Below are 8,388 nucleotides of genomic sequence, written 5' to 3'. Positions count from 1 at the left end.
TGAGACATTAAGAAAACAATAAAATAAAGTCAAAAGAATTTAAAAAAGAGGAAAATGTGAAATATCTCATCAGAAAAACAACTGACCTGGAAAATAGATGAAAAGGTAATTTAAGACTTATTAGACTACCTGAAAGTCATGGTCAAAGAAAGAGCCTAGACATCATATATCAAGAAAATATAAAGAAAAATTACCCTGATACTTTAGATCCAGAGTGGAAAATAGAAAATGAAAGAACCCACCGATCACCTCTTGAAAGAAATCCCAAAATGAAGACTCCCAGGTATATTATAGCAAAATTCAAGAGCTCCCAGGACAAAGAGAAAATACTTCAAGAAGCCAGAAAGGAACAACTCAAATATCATGAAGTCATAATCAGGATTACACAATATTTAGCAGCTTTCACATTAAAGGAGTAGAAAGCTTGAAATATGATGTTCTGAAAGGCAAAGAAGCTAGGATTACAACCAAGAATAACCTACTCAGGAAAACTGAGTGTAATCCTTCCAGGGGAAAATGGGTGTTTAATGAAATAGAAGACTTTCAAGAATTCCTGATGAAAAGAAGAGAGCTGAGTAAAAAATTTGACATTCAGACACAAGACTCAGAAGAAACATAAACAGGTAAACATGAAAGAGTAATCATAAGTGACTCAATAAAGTTAAACTGTTTTCATTCCTATGTAGAAAGATGATACATGTAACTCCTATGAAGTTTATCTTCATTAAGGCAATTAAAAAGAGTTCACATAGACATAGGGCATGGGTGTGAGTTGATTATGTTGGAGTGACCTCCAAAAATAATGAAGGGGTGAGAAAGAAGGATCCACTGGGAGAAACAGGAAGGGAGAGGTAGAATGGGGAAACCTTTATCTCTTAAAAGAGGCCTGCAAGTTCCCAAGAAGTATGTTAATGTACTAAAGAGAACATGCTTTTTTTAAAGGGCTTTTTCTGTTCATCAGATATTTGTTCTGGACAAAACCCTGAGCAAAGCCCTGTCTGTGCAAAGCACTTTGGAGTATGCTAGTTACAAATGAGTTTAAGGCAGGTTCCAGAGAGTCTCTCCTTGCAAACCTTTTATTTATAGTTGAGTCAAAATTCTAAGTTTGTCTAGAAACAAATTATATTTCTTGTAAATAGTCTACAATTCAGATATCTCTACTAGTAGAGGTGTACATTCCTATAATTAGTCTTAAAATGAAAAAGCAAATCTTACCATATGTATGGGGTTTCTGCTCTTCCTTTTCTCTTCCTAGAATATATCATAGGTTTGAGATGGGGTAGCAATGGACTACCTTACTCACTAGTCCTGGTTAGGTTCTTGTTTTAGGTAAAGTCAGTTTCAGTTACTTTATGGGTCAGAATTAACTATAAGCTTTTATTAAACACCTATTCTGTTCCAGGCATTGTGCTAAGTATTGGTGATACAAGTCTAAAGAATGAACAATCCCTACTCACAAGGAGCTTATATTCTAGTCTAGGAGGATTTACACACACACACACACACACACACACACACACACACACACTCACACACATATATGTACATATATAATATGTCTGTATGTATATATGCATACATGTTAATATATTTATATATTTTATATACACACATATATTCACTGTATTTGTGTGGTGCACATTTATGTATATACATACATCACATGTATCACATGTACAAATACAAAGTGAATAAATCTTAATATATACAACACAGATAAAACAAAGTAGTTTGGGAGAGAAAGTGCTAGAAATTGAGGGGATCAGGACAGGCTTCATGTAAAAGATGATACTGTATGTTGAAAGAAGAGAAGGCTTCTATGAGCAGGAGGTAAGGATGGAGCACATTCTAAGTGTGTGTGACAGTCAATGAACAGGCATGAGGTGGGAGATAGAGAGTCATATGAAGACTAGAGAGGCCATTTTGGTTAGAACAGAGTCCAGAAAAGGTGGTTATATCTAATGAGGCTGGAAAGATATTTTGGGATCAGGTTTTAAAGGACTCTAAAAGTTACATAGAGTTTACATTTTATTCTAGAAGCAATAGGAAACCACTGGCTTTGGTTGAGCAGGGAGCCACATGGTCAGATCTGAGCTTAAGGAAAATTACTTTGGCAGCAATGTAGGATGGGCAGGAGCAGTGGAAGATTTGAGACAGTGAGAACAATTAGGAGACTGTTGCAATAAAGTAGGTGAGAATTGATGAGGGCCTACACTAAGAGGGAGCTGTGTGAGGGAGAAGGAGGTCAGTTGCCAGAGGCATTGTAGAAACAGCATGATTTGCCAATTGATTGGCTCTGTGGGGTTAGATCGAGGAGGCAAGGATAATGCCAAGGGTAAGAATTTGACCTGCATTAAGGATGATGGTGTTTCTGACAACAACAACAGCAATAAGTTACATTTATATGGTGCTTGCAGTGTGCTATGCTTTACAATTGTTGTTTCATTTGATTCTCACAACAACCCCGCTAGGTGCTATTATTAGTCCCATTTTATAGATGAGGAAACTGAAGCAAACCAAGGTTAAGTGACTTACCTAGGATCTCACAGTAAGTATCTGAGGCTGGATTTAAATTTAGGACTTCCTAAACCCAGGCCCAGTGCTCTATCCAGTAGTCTACCTTGATGCCCAATGGAATCTAAAATCCTTTCTAAACTATAGCACACGAGTCCCCATCAATGTGTTTCTTTTTAGTGGTTAGCTAGAGGACACACTGTTCAAAGTAAAGGTATTTAATAATTCAGTAAAGTAAAGAAAAAGTAAGGTAAAAGAAGTAAAGTAGTAAAGTAAAAGGAAATGGAATATTTCTCCATGTGCCTTGAGGTCACTGTCTTGTAAATACATTGATTGAGTGAGAAGAGTGAACTTATGTGGGAATTAATAATGGAGCATTCTTATGTAGAGACCGTGTGCAGTCAAGGTTCTCACATAAAGAGTCAAACAGACAAAAGAAAAAAAAATATATATATATATATAATATGACAAGAATATATATACAAAGACTCAATTAATGTCTTTAACACTGGAAAGTCACTGATGTCTTCTTTTGATTTTGATGCTCTCTGTTGGACATTTCTGTCCGCTGATCCCTCCTAGGCATTATCCCTTTCTGACTATCCCTGGGTGTGGCCATTTTTACTAAACATAATGTTTCCATTGCAGCTGTTCTTCAGCTTTTTAGCTATACTCAGGGTTAGCTAATATGCTGTCCAATAGCCACTAAGGATACTCTGTGATTAATAAACCTTTCCCCTGCGGGGAGAAAACTTACTAAATTCTGTTAACCAGCTCTTTCACACACCTCCATCATCCACTGGGCAATGCTGTGGTCCTATTTCTCCCATACAGAGAAGAGCTACAGCTCATTTAGCCTCTTATTCCAGCCAGCTCTTCTATCTTCCAACTGTACCTCATCTATAGTCCTTAGCTGAGTTGCTGGGGGCTACCTGCAACTCTGCGTTCCACCTGTCAGAGGTTTTGTAACTAGTTAGTGTTTCCCCTGCAGAAAAGGTTTACAATTCTCCTCAGTCAATAGCAAACGCATTTCTCTTTCTCTCAGCTAGACTGCATCAAAAGGGAATGGAGGCCTGGCTAAGACTAGGCTTGCTCTTTGTTTACCCTCAGAACTTCCATGTCTGACTCATCTCTCGACTCTATGACTTCAGTATTCTCTGTATTCAGTACTCAGTATTCTCTGCTCTGTGTTTCAATTCAACTGTCACCTATCTGATAGTTAGAAATCTATTTCAGTTCCTAGGACATATCATAAATCCCTGGTTAGGCAAATATCTCCAGGGCTGTATAAAAGTCCTCAAAGTGAAAAAGAACTGAATGATTGGAAATAGTTTTGAATAGCAGCTCCCTTCCCCCATCATGCTTCTCTCTTCATTGTAAATAGCAGATTGTGGTTGTTAGAAAAGGTTTAGGAGACTAATGACTTTTCCTTTTTTTTTTCACCACCACCCCTTTCCCCTAGCAGCATATCACTGCAGCCTGGTCTCTCCTTATTCTTTCTAGATAAGGTTGGAAGGAACTCCAATACATAGTTTAACCCCCTCACTCTATAGGGGAAAAAAACTGAAGTGTAAGAGGGAGTAAGATAAGTTGACCTAGTATATTAGGTAATATAGGTAGTAAGTAGAAAGTCAGGATTTGAAACCAGTTCCTATAATTTCAAATCTACTGGTCCCATTTGGTTTGGGACTCTAGAGATAGCCTGCCTTGATCCCATCATCTGAGCCTAGAATCCTTAGGCTTCTCTCAAATTGACCTTTCTTTCTTTACTCATACTTCTCCCCTCCTCCCCCTCTTTAGTCCCTCTCTCTTTGTCTCTGAGCTCTTTGGCAGGGCTGAGATATTTACTTTCCTTCTTTATGATCTTAAAGTCATGAGCTCACTAGATTGGGAGTTGCCATAGACTTTAGAGGTCATCTAGTTATATCCCTTCATTGTAGCAATGAGGCCTAATCATTTCTCCAAGGTCATACAAGTAGTATGGAGAAGACTCAGGATCAAATTCAGGTTCCTGACTTCAAATCCAGCACACTTCTCATTATAGTACCCTCACTCCCCATCTCTAAAATACAAAATGCCTAAAACTTAAACTTCCCTTTCCCCAGATCAGGCTGCCCTTAACAACTTTCCCATTTCTATTAATGGCATCACTAGTTGGAATCACCTTTGAATCTTCCCTTTCCTCTCAGACATATTTTGCTACCAGTATATAATAGAGATCTGTTTCTGGCTCCTAGACTGGCCTGTATTCAGATTGTTGAGTCATGAGTCATCTTCTTTGGAGGAGTGTTTTTGCTTTTATTATAAGATTTCACAGTGCGGGAGTGAGGGTTGGGGTGCAGTAGAGAGAAAAATTCTTAGACAGTGGTATAGTTGGGAAAAGCACTGGCCTTTCCAGAAGACACAAATTTTTGTAGCTTATTATCTATGGGATCTTAAGTTTGGTTCTCAGTTCCCTCATCTGCAATATGAGGGGTTTAGACTAGAAGACTTCTGAAGTCCCTACTAACTCTAAATATATACTCAACATTATGATCTCATAACCCTGTCCCCAGATCTCTTACCCCATCCCTGGCACAAAAACACACATACTACCAACAATTAGGGCAGAATCTACCTCTACAAGTCATTACAAGGGATATGGCTTCTATGCCAGTGGCTTTAACCAATCCCCTTGCTTAGTTATTTGTGTCCCCTAAGATATACCTAATCCTCATTTTCTGTGTAGTGCATTGGAAGAAACACTAGATTTAGATTCAGAAGACCTGGGTTCAAATCCAATCCCTGCTACTCACTATCTTTTTGACTTTGGGCAAATCCCTTCACTTTTATGAGCCTCAGTTTCATTATCTGCAAGAGGGCATTAGACTAAATAACCTTGAAAGTCTTTTTTTGAAAGTCACTTTTCCCGTCTTGATCACCAACCAGCACCCCTACAGCACTAGCTGTGGCCTGTTCATGTCCGTCCTCCTTGCCCTCTTTTTTATTCTGAGTCCCATTTCTCAGGTCCCATTTCTATCTACAGTGTCGTTATCTTGTTCTTCCACTCTCTAAGTAACAGGCTGGTGATAAGAAGAATAGATGGAGAAAAGAAAGTTACATTACAGCAGAGGCAAATCTAAGTGAATGAAGGCAGTGTTCAGGGAAACTCAATTGGAAAGAAAGGACACGGAGCAGATAAATGATGATGTGCCTTGGGGTTCTAAGTGCCATGGAGCAATAAATACACAAGGAATAAAAAAAGGTCAGTGTGAATAAGGAAGAGCAGAAAGTAATCAAGGAGCAGAAAGAAGGACATGAAAGGTACAAAAAGCTAGGACCTGAGTTAAGGAAGTAGAAAAATGGATAAGGATGGGGACTGGAGCCTGAAAGGCAGAGTACACAGGGGTTAAGAAAGATAAAGTCCATCATAAATCTGTTTTGAGTACAAAAGGAAGACAAGGTCAGCGAATGAGAAAGGCAGTCCACAGAGGAGTGGCATTGATACATTACTGACGTAAGCAGTCCTTGGTAAACCTGATATGATCTTAATCATTTCAAGATATGAGCTGAAAAAAAGACAAGGTAAATATTGAAAGCTGGTATTTAAGCATAATAACCATGTGTGGTTGCTTTCATGAGGCTTGTTGCTCTTTGTGGTCCTGACCTAGAATTTGGTTAGTATCTAAAAAAAAAAAGTTTTCAAAATCTAAAATAATTCCATCTTCAGCCACTCCCAAGTGGATCTGCCTATAATCACTTAATACATCATGCTGTAGTTCTGTGAGTCTTTGGGCTGTATATAGGGTGTCCCAAAAATTTTTAGTACAGTTTAGAGCTAAAATAACTAAGTTTGACTTGTTTAAGCATAAAATGGCACTAAGACTCTTGGGAAACACTGTGTAATCTGTTTATATTAAAAAGTGTTCTTTGTTTTTTTTTTCACAACTTCTTGGGGGTAGATAGAATAAGTATTATCAGCACCATTTTGCAGAAGGTAAAACTGGGGATCAGAGAAATAAAGGGATTTGCCTAAGGCTACACATCTAGGAAGGGGCAGTACCAGGGCACAGATTTAGATCCTTTGGTTCCAAAGTCTGTGTTCTCTTCCCTGCAGTAAAATGTATCTCAATATTCTATTTATATATTATCTCAGACATTCCAACTGCCTTCCTGTTCATCTCTCATTTCACAAAATCCCATCCTTTACATTAATATCACTTTATATTTTCTCAAGAGCTTTTACATGCATTGTCTCATTTGATTCTCTAAAACCACACAAGGCAAAGAATGACTATTTCCATTTTCCTTTTAAGGAAACAGATGTTCTAAGAATTAAATTGACTTGTCCAGTGTTGCAAAGCAAATTTGAGATAGAGCTACAACCACACTGGCTCTTTGGTAGCTTTGTGTCAGGGTAGGTAGTCCAGGAGAAGTTGAGATGTTGAATGGTGGATAATGTGGATTGAATGGGTGGATATTGAAGTTTGGGATGACAACAGAGTCATGGCCCCTAGATTAGTTGGTATAACAGAGAGTTGTTGAATACTACTGGACCAGATTTTTAAAAAATCCAAATTCTGAAAGATGAACCCAGATAAGAAAGAGCGAGTAAACCATGGAAGCATAAATCATAGATTTGGTTAGATAGGACAAGATGTAACTGCGTTGATCAGGAACCTTAGCTAAGCCCCTGGATAACATAAGGGCATAGACATCTTTCCACTCATCTCATCCCCTTCTCACTCCACCCTCCAAGCTAGGTAACAAGAACCAGGATAGTACTCAACAAAGAGACCCAGTAACAAGAGTCAGATCCTGCCTTCTGAGGGAACAACAATATCCATGCTAAGTAATGTGCTCTCTATCTCTATAAGGATAATCATTGAATGGTACAAAAAACACTGGAAGCCAAGTTACAAAATCATTGAATCTCAGAGTTGGAAGTGATCGCAAAGCTCATTTACTCTTCCCTCTACTGGAACAGGAATTTTCTCTGTAACATTCCTGATAAGTTGCTGTTGAACCTTTTCTTGGAGAGCTACAGTAATGAGGAGCCCCAAACCACTCAGAGCAGCTCATTGCACTTTTGGACTACACTAATTATTGAAAAATATTTCTTCATACAACCAGAAGAAGACAACAAGGCCAAAGCTCCTACATCCAAAGCCTACAAGAAAAATATGAATCAGTCCCAGGCCTTGGAAGAGCTCAAAAGGGATTTTGAGAAGCAAGTAAGAGAAGTAGAGGAAAAACCGAGAGTGATGCAAGAAAATCATGAAAAACAAGTCAACAGCTTGCTAAAGGAGACCCAAAAAATACTGAAGAAAATAATACCTTAAAAAATAGCCTAGGGACAGCTAGGTGGTGCAGTGGATAGAGCACCGGCCCTCAAATCAGGAGGACCTGAGTTCAAATCCGGCCTCAGACCAAACACTTGACACGTACTAGCTGTGTGACCTCAGGCAAGTCACTTAACCCCAATTGCCTCACTAAAAACAGCAGGGCATGGAATATAATATTCTGGAGAGCAAAGGAGATAGGATTACAACCATGAATCACCTACCCAGCAAAACTGAGTATAATCCTACAGGGGAAAAAACGGTCATTCAGTGAAATAGAGACTTTCAAGCATTCTTGATGAAAAGACCAGAGTTGAATAGAAAATTTGATTTTCAAATACAAGACTTGAGTGGAACATGAAGAGGTAAACAGGAAAGACAAAATCATAAGACTTATTAAGGTTTAACTGTTTGCATTCCTTCATGGAAAGATGATATTTGTAACTCATAAGACCTTTGTCAGTATTAGCATAGTTGGAGGGGAAAAAATTATATGTATGTATATGTAGATATAGATATAGATATAGATATAGATATAGATATAGATATAGAT

Source organism: Vombatus ursinus, unplaced genomic scaffold (genome assembly GCF_900497805.2).
Source record: "Vombatus ursinus unplaced genomic scaffold, bare-nosed wombat genome assembly UNPS02014818.1, whole genome shotgun sequence".
In the NCBI taxonomy this organism is placed as follows: Eukaryota; Metazoa; Chordata; class Mammalia; order Diprotodontia; family Vombatidae; genus Vombatus; species Vombatus ursinus.
The sequence above is the reverse complement of the archived record's forward strand: the minus strand, read 5'-3'. Positions refer to the sequence as shown.